This window comes from Chiloscyllium punctatum, chromosome 44, assembly GCF_047496795.1.
Source record: "Chiloscyllium punctatum isolate Juve2018m chromosome 44, sChiPun1.3, whole genome shotgun sequence".
Classification (NCBI taxonomy): domain Eukaryota; kingdom Metazoa; phylum Chordata; class Chondrichthyes; order Orectolobiformes; family Hemiscylliidae; genus Chiloscyllium; species Chiloscyllium punctatum.
This window is the reverse complement of record NC_092782.1, coordinates 8,701,266-8,725,071: the sequence shown is the minus strand read 5'-3', so window position 1 is coordinate 8,725,071 and position 23,806 is coordinate 8,701,266. Positions and strand designations below refer to the sequence as shown.

Genomic DNA, 23,806 nt, shown 5'->3' with positions numbered 1-23,806 from the left:
TGCTGTTTAACTAACTGACCTACCCAATTTAATCTCTCCCTCACCTCCGATACATAATCGAAGTGTGAGATCTCCGACTTTGGTCCTGTCAATTTCTCTTTAATTAATTTCAAAGGCCCTCTCACTTCATGTCTGAATATTAACTCAAAGGGGGGCAAACAGAATAGATTCATTTGGGGTATCTCTAATGACAAACAATACGAATGGGATACCTTTATCCCAATCACTTGAGTAATCCTGACTGTACACGCTTCACATGGTCTTCAGGATCTGATGCTACCTTTCTAAAGTTCTCTGGGATTCAGGATGATACACACTTGATTTAAAGTGCTGTATACCTGAGCCATCTATGACTTCCTTCAACAGCCTAGCAGTAAAATTAGATCGTTGGCCTAACTGAATCTCTCTGGGTAGCCCATACCATGGGAAGAAAGCTATAAACTCCTCTACTCCTCTCTGGAAATCTAGTAGACCTGTCCATTATGGTTAGCAAGTACTGGTTCCACTTTTAGGTTTTGGGAGGGAACCTGCACAATCAATCATAACCTGCATGAAAGGTTCTTCGAATGCAGGAATTGGCAACAAAGATGCTGGTTTTATTATCGCCTATGGTTTATCTACCATTTGGCATGTATGGCACGTCCGGCAAACATTAACCACATCCTTGTGCATTCCAGGCCAATAGAAATGCTTTTGTACCTTAGCGTGTATCTTTCATACACCTGGATGACCTCCTACAGGTAGTTCATGTGCTATCCGTAACACTTCCTGTCTGCTACTGGCAAGACAATCTGGTGCACTTCTGCCCATTTCTCCTCTGCACTAACCTGCCATGATCTCCATTTTTGTCTTAGGACTCTATCTTTGATAGAATAACCCTCAGGAATATTCTCTGCCTCCTTTTCTGCGTACGCATCAATGTATATATCTTTTATTCTCTCATCTTTCTGTTGCAAGTCCATTAGCCTTTCAGGACTAAACACTTCTGCCTGACCCTCTACCTGTTCAGGCTTATCCTGCACCAATACATCAAACATGGTGTCCGCGAACTGAACCTCAACTCCTTCATCTTCCTCTTTAGTTTTTGCTTTGTGCTGTGACTTATGATAGTGGGATCTGGTTACCGCACAGTCTGGGAAAATACCAGGATACTTTTCTTTAAACTCCTCGGTTCCCTGGTCTTCCTTGGGCTTCTCCACAACAAGGAGTGTTATTCCCACCTTGGACCCTGCTAAATCATTCCCAAGATCAAACTGGATTCTTGGAATGGACACTCTGTCAATCACTCCCACTGTTACTTCCCCAGTCTTGAATTGGCACTCCAACCTGATCATACATAGGGGAATGCTAAATTTCTGTCCATCTATCCCACAAATTACCACTTTTTCGGTTAACAGGTCAGAAAGAGTGCAAATACATTCTTCTCTTCCTATTAGAAACTGGTTAGATCCTATATCTCTCAAAATTATAACTTTTCCCCTTCTCCCCATTCTTTCTGAATAAACTTTACCCACAGAGGCGAATTCTTCACAGAGATCATGAACTAATTCCATGCCCAGACCCTCCCTTGGCTGTGCACTCTCCTGCAGTTCCTCAACTTTTCTTGGGGTTTCCTCTACTACTTGTACTAATGCCACTAGCTTAACCTCTTTTATCGCATCTTCTCCCACAGTGCCTTTTTTAATGACCAGCTCTGTGACTTTACATGTCCCACTTTACACAGTGGAAACACCTGAAGCCTTTCACCTCCTTTCCACCCTCTTGGGCTTCCTTTTTAACCTGTGGCAAACAATTACCAGTGTTCTCTACTCTTTGTTTCAAAGTGTAGGATCTCCCCTTCTCCCAATTTCTATCCCTCATAGGATGAAATTCTTCCTTGAAGCAAAACTTTGGCATATGCACCAACGTTTATTCATCTGCCATCTCTGCTACTCTTCTCACTTCCTGAAATTTGTATTCATCCACATGAATTCTTATCATCTCTGGCAGTGAGTTTTTAAACTCCTTCAGCAGAATAATGTCTTGTAGACCCTCATGGGTCTTATCTATTTTTAAGGCCCACACCGATCTATCAAAATGATTGTGTTTAATTCTTTCGAACTCAACAGAAGTCTGATCTGGTTCCTTTTTTAGGATTCTGAACCAGTGTCTATACTCTTATGGTACCAATTCATAAGTACTTAAAATAGCCTGTTTAACCTCTTCATAATCTCTTGAACCCTTATCTGACAGTGCTGCAAATACCTCACTAGCTCTGCCTACCAATTTAGTCTGAACTAGCATTATCCACAAGTCCTCTGAATATTCTATCTGCCTAGCTGATCTTTCAAATGAAATAAAGAAGGCTTTGACATCTTTCTCATCATAATGTGGCACTGTTTTAACATACTTGTGTATATCACTACCTTCTCTTTTAATCTCCTTGTTAACTTAACTTTCCTAACTAAGTCGCAACTTCGGAACTTCAAACTCTCTCTCCGTTTGTTTTGCTCTCTCCCTTTCTTCTGTCTCTCTTTGTTCAGCTGGAATCCTGATGAAGGGCTTATCCCTGAAATGTTGATTCTCATGCTCTTTAGATGTTGCCTAACCTGCTGTGCTTTTCTAGCACCACACTCTCGACTCTGATCTCCAGCATCTGTAGCCCTCACTTTTTCCTTAAAAAATTGTTAGCTACCTCCCACTCTATAGCAATATACTGATCCAATAAACCCCCGATTAAATTTACAGCAAATCAATTTTCTAGTGTAGAACTTCCTCTATTTGTAGATTCCCCTGGGTCATCTTTGGTGTTCTGCTGCAAGATGTTTCATATGAGAAAGGTAACTTTCAGAGAGAAGTGTTGTGGGCAGTCATTCAAATGGCAGATGGTGCTCTTTCTCTGGCTAATTGTCCAAAATGGCTGCTTTTTATACCCCAAAACATTGGATCGTTGTTGGCAAAACAGTAAAATTCAAATTCGATTGGGTTTTAGTATCTTGAGGCATAACTTAAACTGATTGGTTGAAGTTGAATTGGTGTGAAAACAACTCAGTAACTGAGTTACAGCTCAAATGTTACGCCTTCAAATTGTCCAGTACACTGTGTGCCTGCAGTCAGTCACATGACAGGTGCCTGCATTCACCCAAAGGTACAGTACATGCCTTCAACATTATAACTTCACAAAAGTTAGTGATTTAAGTGGAGTATGCAATGACCTCAATTTACCTGTCTGAAAGAATCATGTTAACAGAAAACACCAACCTGGTTCCCATAGCTAATAATTACTTACTACACATGAATAGGTTCTAGTTACAGGTAAACAAAACAATTAAATATCAACACAAAACTATTTTATAATTATTACTTGAAATTCTAGCTCTTGCTTAATGCCCTACGCACATTCAGATAGACCCATACAGACCACGAAAACAAAATTGGTGTTTACAGTTGAGGGAAAATAAAATGAAATACATTTCAGCAACTCTAGTTGAACAGACTTCAATGAGGTGTTCCTTTTGCTGCTCAAATCTGTTCTTCAATCTTGTTTTGCCAAATTCTTCCACTTTTTCGCAGTGGGTGGAGAACAATTGGTTCACTAATTACAAAGTCTCTTAGTTAGTGATTAAAGGTAACAGCTTACAGCAACTGGTGGGGGAAAATATGTGGCTTTCTTCAGGCATATTAACTGTAGTGGTATAGAGATGCAGCCTACTTCTTCCAATCTGCAGACCTTTTGTCCTGCATTGTTCACACAGAAGCTTTTCAACTGCCCAGGGATAATTCAGAGTTGTTGTCAGCCTGATCTCTGTGACAACTGCTTGCAATCCTTACCTGTTGCTGATCAAATCTCATTCATCCACCCTATTGCTGTGCCTTCTTATCTTATCTCAAGCCAGTACTTGCAAAGTAATAGCATAAATACAATTCATTATAAATTCCAGTAATTTGCATTTTGAACTGCACCAATCCCTTTCACAGTCCTTGACTTTTAAAAACAGTTGCTTTCCATTTTAACTCAATCAAAAATAAAGCACAATTAAGAAATGCAGTCTTACAGTAGAAGCTCATACTATTCATCTTTACATTTCTAACTAGTTTCATGCATACTTTAATTGCTTTCTCCTGCTTAATCTTTCAGTCATCCTCTGCCTTTCATTATATTCTGACTGACCATCTGATCTGAACTGCCACTCACCTTTGCAGAATTATGCACTTTCTCTGAAATTTGATGCTTTTGTCAACTTCTTTCATTAACCATGGCCAGTTCTCCCCTTAGAATTCCTCTTTTATTCTTTATGTCTGAAATTAAGTGTCTACCAGTGTATGTCTTTATCTATTCCCCACCTAGAATGTGAGTTCACTTCAGCTAACTTAGCTTTCATGCACACATACCGACCTTATTTAAATTTAAATAGACTCACTCATCTCCCTCTCAAACTGAATGTAAAATTAAACTATATTGTGGTTGTTGTTGCTTAGCAGCGCATTTACTTTGGGGTCATTAATTAATGCTATCACATTACAAAATATCAAAACTAACAGCTTTATGGTTAGTTCCAGAGCATGTTGCTGTAAGAAACTATATCAAAAACATTCTTGTAAATCTTCACAGAATTGTTACGGGGCAGAAGGTCATCACATCTGCCTTGGTTCTTCGAACAAGCATCATTATCTCATGGCAATCTCCTGCTTTTTCCCCCATAACGTTGCACACCACATTTACCCAATTAATCAATTTATGTGAAGCTTGACAAACCCAAGACTGATTTAGATGATTGGTGGACAACACCTAGAGTCATAGACACCTATTACATGGAAACAGACCCTTCGGTCCAAATCATCCATACCAACTAGTTATTCCAAATTAATGTAATCCCATTTGGCCAAGTTCCCTCTAAACCTTTCCTATTCACATACCCATTCAGATGCCTTTTAAATGTAATTGTACCATCCTCTACCACCACCTCTGGCAGCTCATTCCACACACGCAACACCCTCTTGTGTGAAAAAGTTGCCTCTTAGATCCATTTTTAAATCTTTCCCCTTCTACTTTAAACCTATGCACTCTAACTTTGGACTCTTCCCCACCTCCCAGGGAAAAGACCTTGGCTCTTCACCCTATCCATGCCCCTCATGATTTTATAGACCTCTGTCTCAGCCTCAGCCTCCAGACACTGTAGGGAAAAAAAAACATGGATTAGTGGTGCTGGAAGAGCACAGCAGTTCAGGCAGCATCCAACGAGTAGCGAAATCGACGTTTTGGGCAAAAGCCCTTCCTGATGAAGGGATTTTTCCCGAAACGTTGATTTCGCTGCTCGTTGGATGCTGCCTGAACTGCTGTGCTCTTCCAGCACCACTAATCCAGTATTTGGTTTTCAGCATCTGCAGTCATTGTTTTTACCTTGTTGAAAAAACAACAATCCCAGCCTATTCAGCCTGTGCCTGGAGGTCAAGTTGCACCACCACCCATCCTCTGAAAGGACCATGTGGGGCAGAGGCATCAACCTCCAACATGTTCCCACCCGCCACGTGCAGGGTTAGGGTCCTGACGGGAGGTGGCGCTGGCGAGGCGGCGCGCTCACACAGGCGCGTGGCCGGCGGTCGGGATGCGCGCGGGGGTGCTGCGCGAGCGGCTTCAGTTGGTCGCCTCTGAGCCCCGGGAGTTGTCGTAGGGGGCGCGCGGGTGGTGGAGGGGGGGAAAACCCTGAGATACCGGATTGACCCGTCAGCTGAGGTGAGAGGGGCCGGGGGAAGGCTGGGGGAGGGTCTCGCAATCGCGTGCCGAGGTGCTCGGAGGGGAGGCGCCTGAAGTTGGGGCGCTGCCCGGCGTGGAAGAGAGGGGTGGGGAGGGGGTGCTCCCCACCCCCTGGGCCGAGACCCCAGACCCGGTCACAGAAGGAGGGGGAGGGAGAGGGAGAGAGGGGGGGGACTGCCCGCCCGGGGTGTTCTCAATGCCATGCCACCTTCCAGACAACGCAACTAATTCATTAAAAGATATCGCAGAGTGTCGCCGCTGTGGGTGGCCGTTCGGCCCATTGAGCCTCTGCCCGCTCTTTGATAGAGCTGTTCTTCCCCCTTTCTACCCCCACCCCCTTAATTTTTTTTTGCATGTTTCAATCCTAATCCAACTCCCTGTTGAAGGCTGTTGTTAAACCTATTTACACCGTGCTGTCATTGGTTGGGAAAGAGAGGGAGTGGGAGCCTCCTCTCCTGGTGAAGGTGATTTGGGACCTCCTGCTTTGGGTGTGTCTGAGGGGGAGGGGACCTCCTGCACTCTGTAAAGAAAGATTAGGAACCCATGACCAAACAGGGATCTGGTTTCAGGTAAAATTCATCTTAGCTGTCAGGATATTGAAGTCATGCAGAAGTTTTCTTTCGTGTGAGAGGTGAGGTGAGCCCTCTCATTACCAGGGCCGTCTGGACTCTGGCCAGTGAAGAGGCAGTCTGTTTCTTTGGATCTTTTCTTTTTGTTTGTACTGAGCAATGTTGGCTAAGCATGATTAACGAATTATGTGAATGGCACATTTTTGATAAAGAAACTCCATGGTTCATTTTGTTTTTGCTGTTTTGGTGCTCTTTGATGTAAAGTACAGCAAGTTTATTTGTTAGGTTCTGTGACTATTACTGTGCACCATAAGTTGGAGGTTGGTCAGCTCAGTTGGCTGGTTTTGCTAGTGCTGAATGAGGTCAATAGCATAGCTTCAATTTCTGCATTGACTAAGGTTACCATGAAGGGTCATCCTTCTCAACTTCTCCCCTTCTCTGAGGTGTGTTGACCCTCAGGTTAAAAAGAGATCAGCGTCCAGTGGTTCAATAAGAATACAGCAACTAGGCACCAGGACTGTAAGAGTACATTTGTAATATTGCTGTTGACATAGGAATGCCTTTTAAACAGAAATAACTGAAATGTTGTGTTCCAAAGTGGTTTTCAATTCCTGTTTTATTTGATAATCTCCCCATTGAAACATAACTTTGTAAAATAAATGATTGTCACTAAACTTTTTTTAAAAAAAATGTGTAAGTACTGAGTTAGAGTAAAGTTTTTAAAAAAAATCTGTTTATTGTTCTGGAGTTGAATATTTTCTGTGGATATTTCATGTAATTCGTAGAAAATATTTATGGATAGTTTAATTTTTCTTTCATAATGGCTATTTATACTTCAGACTTTTGTGTGATTGTAAATTAAACTGAAATCTCATGACCAGTTGGGTTTGTCCAACTTAATTATGGCTGGCTGAAGGTAGATAGTCTCCAGAGAGGTTTTCAAATTTAAGACCTTCTGTGCATCTTGCTATATTTTCTGTTGCATTGCATAAAGTCCCACATAGGAGGTTAGTGAGCAAAATTAGGGTACATGGTATTGGGGGCAAAGTACTAACTTGGATTGAAAGTTGGTTGGCTGACAAGAAACAAAGAGTCATGATAAATGGCTCCATTTCGGAATGGCAGGCTATGACCAGTGGGGTACCGCAGGGATCAGTGCTGGGACCGCAGCTTTTTACAATATATATTAATGAAGTAGAAGATGGTATTAGGAATAACATTAGCAGATTTGCTGATGATACTAAGCTGGGTGGCAGGGTGAAATGTGAGGAGGATGTTAGGAGATTACAGGATGACCTGGACAGCTTAGGAGAGTGGTCAGATGTATGGCAGATGCAGTTTAATGTGGATAAATGTATGGTTATCCACTTTGGTGGCAAGAACAGGAAGGCAGATTACTACCTATTTGGAATCAATTTAGGTAAAGGGGCAGTACAAAGATCTGGGTGTTCTTGTAACCAGTCAATGAAGGTAAGCATGCAGGTACAGCAGATAGTGAAGAAGGCTCATAGCATGCTGGCATTCATAACAAGAGGGATTGAGTATAGAAGCAAAGAGGTTCTTGTGCAGCTGTACAGGACCCTGGTGAGACTGCATCTGGAGTATTGTGTGCAGTTCTGGTCTCCAAATTTGAGGAAAGACATTCTGGCTATTGAGGGAGTGCAGCGTCGGTTCACAAGGTCAATTCCTGGAATGGCGGGACGACCACACGCTGATAGACTGGAGTTGTATACCCTTGAGTTTAGAAGACTGAGGGGGGATCTGATTGAGACGTTTAAGACTATTAAAGGATTGGGCACTCTGGAGGCAGGAAACATGTTTCTGCTGATGGGTGAGTGCCAAACCAGAGGACACAGCTCAAAAATACAGGGTAGACCATTTAGGACAGAGATGAGGAGAAACTTCTTCACCCAGAGAGTGGTGGCTGAGCGGAATGCTCTTCCCCGGAGGGCAGTGGAGGCCCAATCTCTGGATTCATTTAAGAAAGAGTTGGATAGAGCTCTCAAGGATAGTGGAATCAAGGGTTATGGAGATAAGGCAGGAACAGGATACTGATTAAGGGTGATCAGCCATAATCATTTTGAATGGTGGTGCAGGTTCGAAGGGCAGAATGGCCTACTCCTGTACCTATTGTCTATAAGCACCCATGAAAGGAAGAACACATTCCAAGTAACCACCTAAATCAGCTTGGTAAAAGATCATTTGAAATTGGTGGAAGATATATTGTATAATATAACTAAAGGAAGTTGTTGAAATTTTGCAAATTTTAAATGAGGAATTTGACATTGTGGGAATTGGATTAGGTGTAAATGTAAACCTGCAAACCATTTTTGGAGGATTTTTATGGTGGAGGCATGATAACTTTTTATAAACCTGTTTTCTTTCTTGTGCTTAAGATTGGTTTTATGATGGGCGTTTTGAAAGCACCTATTCAATTCATTGACAACAAGTTTTATATTTGTGAATTACCAAGAGGTGAATAATGTTTCTCAATTTTTTTTCACTTTAATGCATCCTTTTCTTGAAGTAATAACTGCAGCTATTATGATTGACCATTTGGGCTCAGCATAAGTGATTTGAAATGAGTTAGATTGACAACGTGTGATTAAGCAGGAATCATTTTGATGAATGGTTAATAACTTTTTAAAGGGTTTGAAGATTCACATGAGGATTGGTTTACCTCCTAAAAGGACAGACATCCTTTTGACTAGATTTTATTTAATTTTCCGAATGCGCCAGCTGATTTGCCATTTGAGAGGTTCATCTTTAATACAACATGTGGAAACTCTTGCAATTTCTGAGCTACTTGGTTTACCGCTTCAGTGAGGAGCTAATGAAGAGAAGTATAAAATACTTATTTGGTCTTTACTGTTGGAATGATCTGATTTTTGTAAGTATCTATTATTGAAAGGACATGCCAATTTGACTTTCAGTTTGTTCTGGCAGTTTCTGCCTCTTCAGTTAAGTCCAAGTTTATTTCTTGAGAGAGAAGGATGACAACCAGGAAGGTGATGGATGTGATTTCTCTCAATGTTGTTAGTTTTGTTTTAAAAAACAAAAGGGTTGAAGCCTGTGTGCACCTTAAGTTGACCTCTACAGATGGAATGTGTCAGTCCCAGCAAGACTGCAGTGATAGCATCCCAGCAAAAAACATTTGTTGCATTGAACATTTAAACTGTTATTCATTGGAGATTTTTACATTGGCTTCTCAGGGATCTGGCAGCATCCAAGGAGCAGGAGAATCGAAGTTGCGGGCATAAGCCCTTCTTCTCCTTGGATGCTGCCTGACCTGCTGCGCTTTTCCAGCAAAACATTTTTCAGCTCTGATCTGCAGTCCTCACTTTCTTCTAAGGGATCAGTTAAGACAAAACTAGATGTTTTCAGGAGAGTTCATATATCTCTTAGTGACAATTCTTATTTCTAGTTCTACTTGGCTGGGTAGGTTTCTCCTTATGTCCTGTTGATGACTTTTAACACTTGGATTATATATTTTCTGGGCCTTCAATTATATTTTCTTTTGAGTGTTTTTTTTTACATTCCAAGACTTATCCCTATTATTCTTTGGATTCTTCAGTGAATCTGTCCTTCTCAAGGTGTGGTGCTTAATGCTGCATGCAATTCTCATTATGACTATGCCAATGAGATGTGCAATGATTCAAGTATCTATTGTGGTTTCTCAAATGTCCTTGAGAAACACTCTTGCATCATAGTTTTCCCACATGCTTGCTGTGAATCATATACAGTATTCTTACTATATAGGAGGACGGGTTACCATTCTGTTGAGCCTGTGTAAGTAACTAAATAAGTAATTCAAATTCATTTTGAAAGTTAGTTTAAATCTGCTTCCAACATCTCTTTAGGTGGTGCACTCTGGATTATAACTTTTATTGTCAATTGTAACTGTTTATTTTTCCTATGTTAGTTTTAAAATAAATCACTGCATCTCAATAATATCAGTTTTCCCCAATGTTACCAAAGTAACTATATAGTGGTTCTAGATTTGGAATGATATTGATGGTCCTTCATTATCACCGGATCACAATCCTGGACTTCCTTCCCAAACATTGAGAAGTGCAGCCCTTCACTTCTTGGTGTGAGGTGTCGTGATGGGCAATGAATACTAGCCTTGCTGGTGATGGTTCCATCCATAACCTGTTAAAAAAAAAGCTCAGAGAAACAGTAATCTTTTGAGAGTGTAGTCAGTTATTGTAGAATGGTATCTTTAACAACTTTGTTGTTTCACTTATTATAAACTTTGTCTGCTATGAATTGGTTTTCCAATTTAGCTAAATGTCTGTTGTTGTGGCTCTGTTTGCCGAGCTGGGAATTTGTGTTGCAGACGTTTCGTCCCCTGTCTAGGTGACATCCTCAGTGCTTGGGAGCCTCCTGTGAAGCGCTTCTGTGATCTTTCCTCCGGCATTTGTAGTGGTTTGAATCGGCCGCTTCCGGTTGTCAGTTCCAGCTGTCCGTTGCAGTGGTCAGTATATTGGGTCCAGGTCGATGTGTTTGTTGATTGAATCTGTGGATGAGTGCCACGTCTCTAGGAATTCCATGGCTGTTCTCTGTTTGGCTTGCCCTAGAATGGTAGTGTTGTCCCAGTTGAATTCATGTTGCTTGTCATCTCTGTGTGTAGCTACTAAGGATAGCTAGTCATGTCTTTTCGTGGCTAATTGGTGTTCATGGATGCGGTCTAGTAGTACTGGACCTGTGCCTCACAACACACTTCACATTCAAGAACCAAATATATGAACAAATCAACAGCACACCCATGGGCTCACCCATCTCTGGACTCAGAGCAGAAGCGGTAATGCAAAGATTAGAACAAACAGTCTTACTGCAACTTCAATCCAAACTCTGGGTCAGATATGTGGATGACACCTTTGTAATCATTGAGAACACACACCGGATCAATGCCACACTTCAGGAATCCGATTCACTAGAGAGGAAGAAAAGGACAACCAACTCCCATTCCTAGACGTGATGGTACAGAGAACACCGAACGCAGAATTCACCACAAAGTTATGCAGGAAATCCACACACACAGACTAAGTCCTGAACTACGAAAGCAACCACCCCAACACACACACAAAAGAAATTGCATCAAGACACTGTTCAAAAGGGCCACAATATACTGAGTACACCAGAACTGCAAAAAGAGGACAAAGAACACCTATACAATGTATTCGCCAAAAACGGATACCCGTGCAATTTCATCAACAGATGCTTAAAGGAAAGACAACGGAATAAGGACATGCTGCAACCCAAAGGACTAGCCACACTACCATACATAAGGAGCATTTCTGAACTGACAGCCAGACTACTGCGACCACTAGGACTCATAACAGCACACAAACCAACAGCCACTCTCAGACAACAACTCACCAGAACGAAGGACCCGATACCCAACGTGAGCAAAACCAATGTAGGTGTACAAAATCCCATGCAAGGACTGCACAAAACACTACATAGGACAAACAGGAAGACAGCTAACAATCTGCATCCATGAATGCCAACTGCTCCATCACCTAGATTGCCTGTCCCTACCCCTGTAGGGCTGTCAGATTGTGATTTCCTCCCCCCACTCTTTCATCTAAACTTGATTATTCCTTTGCTTTTCTGGACTGTGTAGCAAACTTGTGCTCATCTGAAGCTCTGCCAATTCAGTTTCATTCACTATTGCACTCCTGTTCGCTGATTTTTGTCATTGTCTGTTGGGTACAGTAATGCCTCAATTTTAAGTACTTGTTTTACATCCCTCATTGGGCTCACCCTTTATCTCTGTAGCCACTATTGGTTTTTCGTGCCTTCAAGATCTGTGCTCTTCTAATTCAGGCAGCTTGTGCAACCTGTATTTGGCCATTGGTAGCTATGTTCTGTGCCCTTGGAATTCTTTAGCCAAACACTGCATCTCTACTAGGTTAAAAACAATGACTGCAGATGCTGGAAACCAGATTCTGAATTAGTGGTGACTGCTCCTTGGATGCTGCTTGAACGGCTGGGCTCGTCTAGCACCATTAATCCAGAAACTGCATCTCTACTGCTTCCCTTCTTTTGTAAAGTACTTCCTCAAACTAAGTCCTTTAATCAAACTCCACATACCTGGTATGAATGTTTGAAACCACATGAGCTGAAGATGGGCCTGGAATATTATGGATATTTTCTAATCTGTTCAGAGATGCTATGGCACATGTCTGGAGCAGGTGGGGCTTGAGCCTGGGCCAGAGGTATGGACATGACCATGCCAGAAGAGCTCTGTGATATTCTCGGGCACTGTTCATGATCAACAAGCTTTGCCTGGTTAAAGAAACCTATTGGTAGGGCCTGGATTATTGGTAATTTCCCCAGATTGGCATTGATTTTCCAGAACTATCAGAATGATCCTAACTGGGCAAGCAGCTACTCATTCTTAACTTAGAATTCCAGCAGCACCTTGTTTGGGGTGTTCCAATCTGTTCCAAAGTGCTCTGGATCTATTGGGGATTTGTCTGCAGGGAAATGTGACCTCTGTATGGCAGATAGCATCCAGGTAGATGTGGATTTCTCAGCAGGTTGATTTGGACACTCAAATAAGATAATAGATTTCTGTGGTAGTTTTCTGGATGTCATAGAATCCCTATAGTGTGGAAGTAGGCCATTGAGTCCACACTAACCCTCCAAAGAGCATTGCACTCAGGCTGATCTTGCCCTATCCTACAGCTCTGCATTTCCCATGGCTAATCCACCTAGCCTGCACATTGGACACCAGTGGCAATTTAGTGTGGCCAATTTACCTAACCCACAAATCTTTGGACTGCAGGAGGAAACAGGAGCACCTGGAGGAAACCCACACAGACATTGGATGAATGTGTAAACTCCACACGTACAGTTGCCCAAGGCTGGAATTGAACCCAGGTTTCTGATGTGAGGTAGTCACACTAACCACCTGAGTCACTGTGATGCTTGAATTTCAGAAATGCAGTGTGCAAATACAGCAGGTAATAAGAAAGATGAATGGAATTTTGGCTTTTATTGGATTGTAATCTCAGGATTACTGTGCCACACTCTCTATTGTGGCTCGTAACAGAGACCAAATACAATTGAATGCTGCTAAAGAAGTGGTGTAGTGGGGGAGACTTCAGCTATGTGGACCATTGGGAATGTCTTCCAGAGAAGGTGGGACCTGTACAAAAAGCACAAGTTTCACCAAAACTGAAGGGCCACTGACATCCTAGCGGGAATGCTGATTGTGCCACTTGGAAAGGTTTAAACTGCCATGGTGGGGTCGGTAGGAACGAGAGCAGCAGGTCACCCAGTTTAGAGACTGGTTAAGACTAAGACAAATGTTCCAGAGAGAAGAGCAGTCAGAGAAGTTGAGCTCAGCGGAACTAAAGGCTTGGACTGTGTTTGCTTCAATTCAAGGAGGATGACAAGTAAGACGGATGAACTTAGAGCCTGGATTAATGGATGCAATTATGATGTTACTGTCATAGAGACCAAGCTAAAAGAGGGACAGGATTGGCGACTTAATGTTCCATGATGCTGGACAAGTCCCCAGAGCCAGAAGAAATCTATCCTGGGGTACTGAGAGACAAGGCAGGGAGCAGCTGAGGCCTTAGCAGACACCTTTGCATTCTGTTTGGTCTTGGTGAGGTTCCAGTGGACTGGAGAATGGCCAGTGTTGCTCTCCTTTTTAAGAGGGGAAGCTGAGATAACCCAGGTACTTAGAGGCTGGTGAGTCTGTCTGTAGTGGGTAAACTTCAAAGATAGTGAGAGGATTTATTCAAATTTTGGAAGTGAATGGACTTGGGGGTAGGCAGCATGGGTTTGTGAGAGTAAGGTCATGTCTCTCCAACTTGGAGTTTGTTTTTGAGGTGAGAATCTTTTGAGGAAAGAGCAGTGGATGACATGGACTTTACTAGAGCATTTGATAAAGTATCTCATGGCAGGCTGATACAAAAGGTGGAGTCTCATGGGATCCGGGGTGAGCTGGCAAGATGGATATAAACTGGTTTGGTCATAGACAGTAATGGTGGAAAGGTACTCTTTTTGGAATGGAGATCAGTAACTAGTGATCTGCAGAAATGGGTGCTGGGTCCTTAGCTGTTTGTAATATGTGATCTGAAGGAAAATGTAGGTAGTTTGATTATTAAGTTTGCAACTGACACCAAAATTAGGGGAGTTGCCGATTGTAAGGAGGATTGTCAAAGGATACAGCACGATATAGAACGCAGATTTGGACAGCAATCGCAGTTGGAGTTTAATCTGGACAAATGTGAGGTGATGCATTTTGGAACACCCAAATTGAGGTGCAAACCCTTAGGAGTATTGAAATAGAGATCTGGGTGTGCAGATCCCTGAAGAATGCAACACCAATGGATAAGGTGGTCAAGAAGGCAGCACACTTGTATTCAATGCTGTGGCCAATGAAGACAAAAGTTGTCAAGTAATGTTACAGCTAAACAAAACTTTTAGGCCAGATTTAGAATGTTGCATGCAGTTCTGGTTGCCACACTACCAGAAGGGTGTGGATGCTTTGGAGAGGGTGTAGCGAAGGTTTACCAGAATGTTGCCTAGACTGGAGGGTTTTACAAGAAGAGGATGACAAACTCATTGTTTTCACTAGAAAGTTGGAAGCTGAAGGGTGACCTGATAGACTGTCAATTCTACAGACCTCAAAGTGTAGTGCTGGAAAGGCACAGCAGATCAGACAGGCCTGTTAGCAAAGTTAAGTGTACCTTTTGGTAGACATGAATGTGATGTGAATAGAGGGATAGATATGGTATATTAGCAAAACATAACATGTCTAAATAAGGATTAGTCATTGGTGCAAGCTTGGTGGACCGAAAAGCCGGTCCCCATGCCATTTTCTGTTGTATTACTAAAGGAGTAGAGTATAACAGTATGGAAATGTTACTGCAACTGTAGAAGCATAAATGAGACAGTACCTGGAGTATTGTGTACAATTTTAGTCCCCTTGAGGGATATAGTTGCATTTAAGGTTCAATATATTGATTGTAGAGATGAGAGTTTTGTCTTATGAAGAGATTGAGCAGTTTAGGCCTATATTCTTTCTCATTCAGAAGAATGAGGGGAGATCAAATTGAGGAATGTAAGAAGCTAAAGGGGATTTACAAACTAAAGTAGAAAATATGTTTCCTTATGGAGCAGGAAAATGAAGTTGATGTTGAGTTCAGCCATGATTAGATTAGTGGTGCAGGCTTGGGGCTAAATGGCCTACTCCTGTTCCTTCTATGTGTGCAAACTGTGCATCTAACCTAGTTTTATTTTCAAAAAAAAAGTGGACTTGGTGAGCTCAAATTAAAAGATCAATAGAGCAGAGATTACCAACTGAGAATATCAATGTTTTGATAATCGGGATGAACAGTTTTCAAATTCTGTTTTACTCATTTTACACCAAATGAGGCACTAAATGTAATCTTGTCTGATTTAAAAAGCTCAAATTGCACTGTCGTGCTTGTATCTTGCCTTTTGTAATGCATGAAAGTTTTCCTTCAAGCAGAAGTTTACATCTCTGCATGGACTCTGGAAAATGTGTCCCCGATAAAAGACCATTTTAATGATTATCGGAAATGGACATCTTTTGTGCTCTGAATATATTGAAGTGAATAATTTCAGTAAATTATATGCATAAGTCAATTTTCATACGGTGTGAGATTAAACTCAATCTGCAAAGATTAACAAAATTGAGGCTCCCCAAACAGGATAGTCATAAGTTAAGGGTAGAAAACAGTGCTTTGTAGTAAACGGTTGTGTTTCAGATTGGAGGATGGTTGTTACCAGTACTCCCAAAGGGTCACTGCTCAGATTATTATTGTTTTTGATAGATACTTAGTGGCTTGGACATTTCAATGGAGAATCAAACTGAAATTACCGAAGGAATCCAAACTTGGAAGTATCCAAGAATATAACAGTAATAGGATGTAAAATCAGCAGGATGGATAGGAATTGGCAGAATATAATGCCGAAAGATGTCAAGAGATGCATTTTGTTAGAAGGGAGAGAGCTGGACTAAATATTGTGACTACAAGAGCAAGTAAGAGACTGGGACTTTTTGATTTGAATAACTCTCTCCCTATGTGTCATAGCCTGAGTAGCATCTGCATGGCACAAGTCCAAAGCAAGATCTCAACTTGCATATTGCAATTCCGATCCAAGGTCAAGAAGTGCAACACCATCCAGGATAAAGCGGTCTTTACCACATCCCACCACCATAGACAAACATTGTCTTTACACCACCAATAAATGCTGGTAATAGTGCCTTCTACAGGATGCTTTGCAACAATTCTCTATTACTCCACTGACAGCATTTTTCTAAATGAGACCTGTACCAGGTAGCAGATGCATGCAAGCAACGAGTGTAAATTTTCCTTAGTGTCTCAAGCATCTCTAACGGCACTACTGTTGTACTTGTAACAGATGGACTGCAGCAGTTAAAGAAAGTTTGCCGCCATCACTTTGTGGGCAATTTGGGATGGCCTTGCTATTTTTTTTTTGCTGTCATACTACAAATGAAACATTAAATAGGTATTTCAGCCCCTGTTCAAGACCTGACTGACTCCTGAATGAAATAAATTCTGTGTTGGGTATAGTCAGGGATTCTACAGTGGTTAATTTAATCAACTTTCTGTTTAAACTAGTTTGCCTGAACCAGCACAATAAGATTGTTTTAAAATCTAATTTTGAAAAAATAAAATTGAATGTTTTATTTTTTTTAAAGTGGCAACTTATTGCAGTTGCTTAGTTTACTTGAAAATGGGTTATTTCAAACAAATGTTTTGGAATTATTTTCTGGTTTAGGAATAACATGGGATTTTTTTAACTAATTGTTTTTAAAGTGCAATTTGCAATGTAGGAAAGAACTCAACTCATCAATTGACACATATTTATGCTTAAAAATTACAGTTTAATGTTAAGAGACTAGTTGAAGGCATGCAAAAGAGTGGCAATAGTATTCTCTACTTGAGGTGAGGAACAAATCAAGTATTCCTGTCCTTTTCCTCCTTGCAAACCAATGAATATTATTTAAAAAGGTAGCTATTTCATGCTGAGAAAAAGTCAATATAAATTTACATACTTCTAAACCATAAAATCTGATTATTGGCAAAACCTAATAAAGTTCCATCACAATGAATTCACTAGCGCCTTACACCCAACCCTTATTGTTTTTAAGGTGGTAATTATTTATTTGGCAAGAGAAAGGATTGCAACATCCTTTTTTACACTGAGCGTTTGCTCTCTGTAACTGCATGCGTTTATTGGCGAAGTTTGTTCTGATTTGATGAGGGATTTGCCAGTTTTGTATACAGGTCTAGTATCTTAGACAGTTTGTTTTTAAATCTTGAGCAAATGAATAGAGCAGCTTTAATTTGCAGATACAATCCTGTGATCTTTGACACTGGTTTCTTGGATTGAGTGAATTGAACTGGAAAAAATGGATAAAGGGTCCTGCTCCATGTGTTTTCCTGGTGGGTTGCAGCCTTGTAGGTTTGCACCTGTTTTCAGGTATTCATACTCTTTTTGAGGTGAGGTATACAATTAGTTGAAATGTCATTGGGTTTCTTGCTGTAAATCTAACTTCAGTGACTGACCTTTTTTATTTGTAGTTTTTGTGAATGCATCTTTTAGGTATCCTGACAGTGACTATAGTGTAGATTCCAAAGTGAAACATTCAGAATCCTGAATTTTGTCCAGACTGTAAATTGTAAAGAAGGTAAAAACAATGACTGCAGATGCTGGAAATCAAATTCTGGATTAGTGGCGCTGGAAGAGCGCAGCATCCAAGGAGCAGCGAAATCGACGTTTCGGGCAAAAGTCCTTGAGGAATAAAGGCAGAGAGCCTGAAGCGTGGAGAGATAAGCTAGAGGAGGGTGGGGTTGGGGAGAAAGTAGCAGAGTACAATAGGTGAGTGGGGGAGGGGATGAAGATGATAGGTCAGGGAGGGGAGGATGGAGTGGATAGGTGGAAAAGGAGATAGGTAGGACTAGTCCGGACAAGTCATGGGGACAGTGCTGAGCTTGGAAGTTTGGAACTAGGGTGAGGTGGGGGAAGGGGAAATGAGGAAGCTGTTGAAGTGTTCAGAGGTGGAAGATGAGGCGTTCTTCCTCCAGGCATCTGGTGGTGAGGGAGCAGCGGTGAAGGAGGCCCAGGACCTCTATGTCCTCGGCAGAGTGGGAGGGGGGAGGCTAGGAGGCGTCCAGTCTCCCCAATGTAGAGGAGATCATATCGGGAGCAACGGATACAATAAATGATATTCGTGGATGTGAAGGTAAAACTTTGGATGTGGAAGGCTCCTTTAGAGGTGAGGGAGGTGGTGTGGGTGCAGGTTTTACAGTTCCTGCAGTTCCCTGTCATTTCTGAGGCTTAACATATGTGGAACCTACACTTGATAAACTGCAGCGTAATGATATAATCTTCCTGTTAAACTATGCTTGGGTAATGTTGTTAACTAACTGACTTTTTTTTTCCTATTTTCTTCAGAATTGAGCAGAGCTTTGCATATTGTCATCAGTTGAGATATTTCTTGTTGCCTCTGAGCTAACAATGTACAATAGCTTCCTTGACTTAAGAGACAAATTTAAAAGTCAGACTGTCTCCTCTTGAACTTGTGTGTTCTCCTATGTCATGATGTAACAGATTTGAAATTGCAGATGTAATTATAATTTGCAGGATGCAATTAAATTGTTTTTCAAATCTGAGAATTCGTGCTTTGTGTTTGCTTGATACAGTACAAATGTGCATTAAGAAACCCTGACTTCATGCATGCAAGACAAACATGGATAAGCTTATCTATGATTTGGTTATTAGGCAAGAAAATATTTATATTCTTTATACTGTTTGGTTAATTGCTATTTTCACCTCTGTTTTGAATTTAATGCTTTATTTATTGTTTTTACATGCCAATAAATGTATGTAGTTGCAGAGAGCAAGCACTTTGCATAAAAAGATTGTTGCAATCCCTTATCCTGCTGAATAAATAATTAACTCCTTAAAACGATAAGGGTTGGGTTCTGGATTACCCTTAATCCAGAATCTGGTTTCCAGCATCTGCAGTCATTGTTTTTTTCCTAATAAGGGTTGGGTATAAGGTGCTAGTGAATTCATTGTGGTGGAATTTTACAGGTTTTTTTTCCTTATCAGATTTGACAGTTTAAAAAGGTAAACTTTATATTTTGGCTTTTTCTTAGCTACGAAATAGCTACCTTTTTAAATAGTAACGTTCATTGGTTTGTGAGGAGGAAAAGAACAGGAATATTTAATTTATTCCTCATTACAAGTAGATAATACTATTGCCAAAATAGCAAGGGGGAATTAGTGGTGTAGTGGTAATTTCACTGGATGCATAATCCAGAACCCCAGGCAAATGCTCTGGTGATACGGATTCATATCTCACCATGACAGATGGTGAAATTTGAATTCAATAAAAAAAAATTGGAATGCAAAGCAAGCCTAGTGATCACTGTTATCATGTAACCACTTTTGATTGTGACTTTCAAAAAAAACCTGCCCACTTCGTTGATCCCAGGGAAGAAAAGCTGCATCCTTACCGGGTCAAGTCTACATGTGACTGCAGATCCACAGCAATATTGTTGATTCTTAACTGCACACTGGGCAATAAATGGCACAACCAGTGGTACCCGCGTTCCATGAATTAACAAAAACAAAACAAAAAAAAACTTTCGAGTAGACGTTCCATTATATAACACTAAAAGGAGTTTGGTATTTTAGCTGAAATATTTTTGTTCCTGATTAGTTTCAGACCGCAAGGTGTGCACAAATGCCGTAATGTTCCCTAAAGGATAAGGGAATAAATCAGCCACAATTTGTTCTGTTATGAGCAGTAAAGTTACAGATGTGAAGGTTGGTGGGAAGTGGAATTGTTCTCTGCTGTTGTGATTCAGTGAATGTGCTGTTAGTGTTAACTGTGGATGCATTTAGGGAGCAAGTTGTTTAAGCTTGTGTATCCATAATCAGGTGCAAACTAGGGCTTTCGGGAGCAGAGAAAAGGAAAAATAAATACTTTTTAAAAAACTTTGCTAAAGTGGGTAATCAACAGAAATAGCTTGCTTTCGGTGATCTTATTGTGTAGATTTCAGAAATTTGAAAAAGACTGGAGGAGTTTTCTTTGTGAGAGACTGGTGAATAAGTGGGTTGCCTAAGGTGGTGATGGTGGAGGCTGTATAGACTTGAGCTGATTGTGATTGCCTTTGCAGAATTTGCTGTTTGTAACAAATTTGAATTGAGAAGTGTGGTTCAAGAAATGGTTCATTGTGGAAATAATATTGCATTTGTTTTTAGAATTTAAAGATGATACCTCCAATGTGAATTGACAATTCAAGATACAGATTCTCATGCTTTTTCTTCCCTGAAGGGTGCTTTGTTCTGTTGTTTTGACTGTACTTGTTCACAATCTTTAGGTCATTCAGAACTTTTCTGATTATCATGTAATCGTGGAAGTTGCTCGTCAAGACGATTCTTTGATTATTCTGTTATTTTAAAATAATAAATACCATGGAATGATTTAAATTCATGCCTTTTCAAGTCTGTTGATGGGCATTCCTGTGTCCTAGCTTATTAAAATGATTTGAATGGCATGCATAATGCTAAGCAAATGCACAGACTTGTTTAGAAGTCCTGCATCTCAAATATTCTCTTGGGTTCAGAATCAGATTAATTTAAACAAACCCAGCTCCCTGCTCCCTGCTCCCTGCTCTTTGACTACCCAATGTAATATGATCGTGTGACCAAAGAATTTGAACAATGAAACCTCTTTTGTGCACATTGGATATCAAAATATTGCATGTATTCTGTTTGTTCCATCTTGAAGAATGTGTTAAGAAACTCAGGATTTACTGCTCTGAACTGAAAGCTTAATTGACGATAATTCACAACCTGCGAATGTGGATTTCAGCTTTGAGCTGAATGTAATTTAATAACGTTGTCTTAAGTTACCACAAATTCCAATGGGATCATGTAAAATAACATCTCTGTGATATAACATTTTTTAAAAATACAGTCACTAATATCTCATGGGAAGAAGACATTAGGAAGTTATGCTGTACAAGCAATTTTCATGAGCCTTTGTGTTTGTTTATCTTGTTCTCCCTTGTCTTTTTTGGCTTCCTTTTTTTTAAAGGAAAAAAAAATAGTATTTAAGACCATTTCATGCATGGGCATGTAACATGTTCTAAATGTTGCTCCAAATGATGCTCCAGCTCCTTTTTGTATTGTTATGTTCTGATACTGAGTCTTCAGGCAGACAGCTGTGGCAAGCTGTGAAGTTGTCATTCAGGGTTGGTAATGGCTGCTTTGGACCCCTACATTGAGTTGGTGGCATTGATGTAACATTTAATGTAAAAGCATCTCGAGCCAGAGTATATAGAATGAGTCATCGATAAGTGCTGCTTAAAAGCAGCTCTCTGGAAGATGAGTGACAACAGATTAATTTGTTGAACTGTGAACTTTGTTTTCATAATAATTGGGGGAGTAAGTATTCTTCAAGAAGATTATATGTTCAAACCCTGTTGTGTGATGAGTTAGCTAATGACAAAAAAGCAATGAGTGCTTCAATTAGCCAAAATGTTCTTGGGTTACAAAGGAATATCAACCAGAGTTCTTGGATTAACACCAAGATATCCCTGCAAAAAAAAGTGTATGCATGTGGGCTATAAGCATAGAAAGGATTGTACTTAACTATGATGGACCTTGTAGCAAGTTCCTGATGACACTTGCATATGTTATGGTGGACACTTGGGGTAGTATGCTAGATGGCATTGTAGAACTGTAGCCTGTGCCTTCAGGGATGGTCAAACTAAGCTAATGACATGGGCAGATGTAATGCCTCAACTTTTGGAATGTTTTAGCACTAAGTAAAAGGAACTCCAAATTTAACAAATTCATGCTATTTGAATCAACCTGGATGTTGCAAACACTTCTGTAAGCTTTAACATGAGTATTTAGGCATCACTTGAAATTCATTTTGTGTAACTTCTGGCATTATACCCAGAAGTCATAAGGATTTCATATGATGTTTGAACCTTTCTTAATCTCCTGGAAGGTTGAACAACAGTAAGATTATTCAACCTTCTGATAAACTTTGATAATAGATCTTCTTCTCTAATTTGGCGAGAAATCTTGAATGATTGCCATCTCATAGAGCAGGGTAAAAATGTCTGTCATAGCTGAAATGTAGAGGAAGACCATACTTGGTTTGTGTGCTGCTGAATTACTTGATGTTGAGATATGGTATTAGAATAGTTTTAATTGCAGCTTTTAATTTCTACTTGACTTTTCTTTTAAAATCAGGAGTATGAATTAACCTGAAATCTATACTCCTGATTCAGACTGAACACGCCCCTGCCCCCTCCCCCTCCCCTTCCCCCCCTGCTGCCTTCTCCTTACGTGATTGAAAATGATTTGCTTTTCAGGCAGTCACATGAATCATTTGAGCATAGTTATAGTAGTGCTCTCGTTTGATTTGTATCCCTGTTGAAAATGTATGAAGTGAAGTAAAAGTTTAATCAACTGTTAATCTCTAAATAGCTCTGAAGCGACTAAAGAAAGTAAGTATACTCACAACACAAAAAAGACACTGGCAAGTTATTTAATTAATTGTGATACTCTAAGGAGTAGTGGTGGAGAGGAGAAAATGACAAGTTTTATTAATAGAATGGGTTGAATTCATCAAATTCCTCGATTACTAGATACAAGATTGTCAGAAAAAGCAGCAAGCTAAGGATTGGCAAAATTTTAAAATTTTACATTTTGTCCTTCTTTCTAAATTTTTGCTCAAGAGGAAAACCGGGTAAGAGTAAAATTGCAGGAAACATCGAAACTGATCCGAAAAGCCTCAATAAATATGTAAAAGAGAGGCATTAGTAGAGAATAAAAATGTGAAGTTCCTTCGAGAGAGAAGCTGGGGAAATGATAATGGAAGGCTAAGGAATGATAAGAATTGAAGGCATACTTTGGTTCCGTCTTCACAAAGAGAGCTCAGATAATCTCCTAGAAATATCAGGAAACCAAAGGTAATATTGAAGGAAATCCAAATTTGTTTAAAATAAATTCAGGAAATCCATGGAATGAGGGGCTGACAAATCATCGTGGCCTAATAATCTACTTTCGGAATAGTTAAAGGAAATGGCCTGGAAATTTTGAAATGCATTGGTCATCTTAGACTGCGGAACAGTTCTACAGATTGAAGAGTGGCAATATAACCCCGTTATTTAAAAAAAAAGAGGGGTCAAATACTGAACTACAGACCAGTTATCTGATCATATATCAGGGGGAAAAAAATCCTTACTCAAAGGGTGTGAACCTAAGAAATCCTCTGTGCAGAAGGCTGGGAGGGCTAGGCACTATATATTCAAGAAAGAGGTAGGTATATTTTTGTTTTTTAAAGGCATCTAGAGGTAAGAGGGGAGAGTTGGAATATGGATTAGTCTTAATCAGATTGAATGACAGCAGTCTTGATGGACCCAATGATACTCTTTTTTTTTGTTGTTTC

At 40.4% G+C, this 23,806-nt stretch overlaps 1 protein-coding gene across 3 annotated transcripts in view; it reads left to right on the top strand.

Annotated features, from left to right (window-relative positions):
- The window catches only part of eps8a (EGFR pathway substrate 8a, signaling adaptor), a 220,019-nt gene that overhangs the window by 40,387 nt on the left and 155,826 nt on the right, over positions 1-23,806 (top strand). The window contains exon 1 of one of the 3 annotated variants that reach the window (XM_072562184.1): positions 5,578-5,713. The exons of 1 other annotated variant lie outside the window; for it this stretch is intronic. The gene's annotated coding sequence lies outside the window, so the exon portion shown is untranslated. Of the gene's footprint in view, positions 1-5,577; positions 5,714-23,806 lie in introns of those variants that run through there. One more of the 3 variants, XM_072562185.1, reaches the window with a different exon arrangement.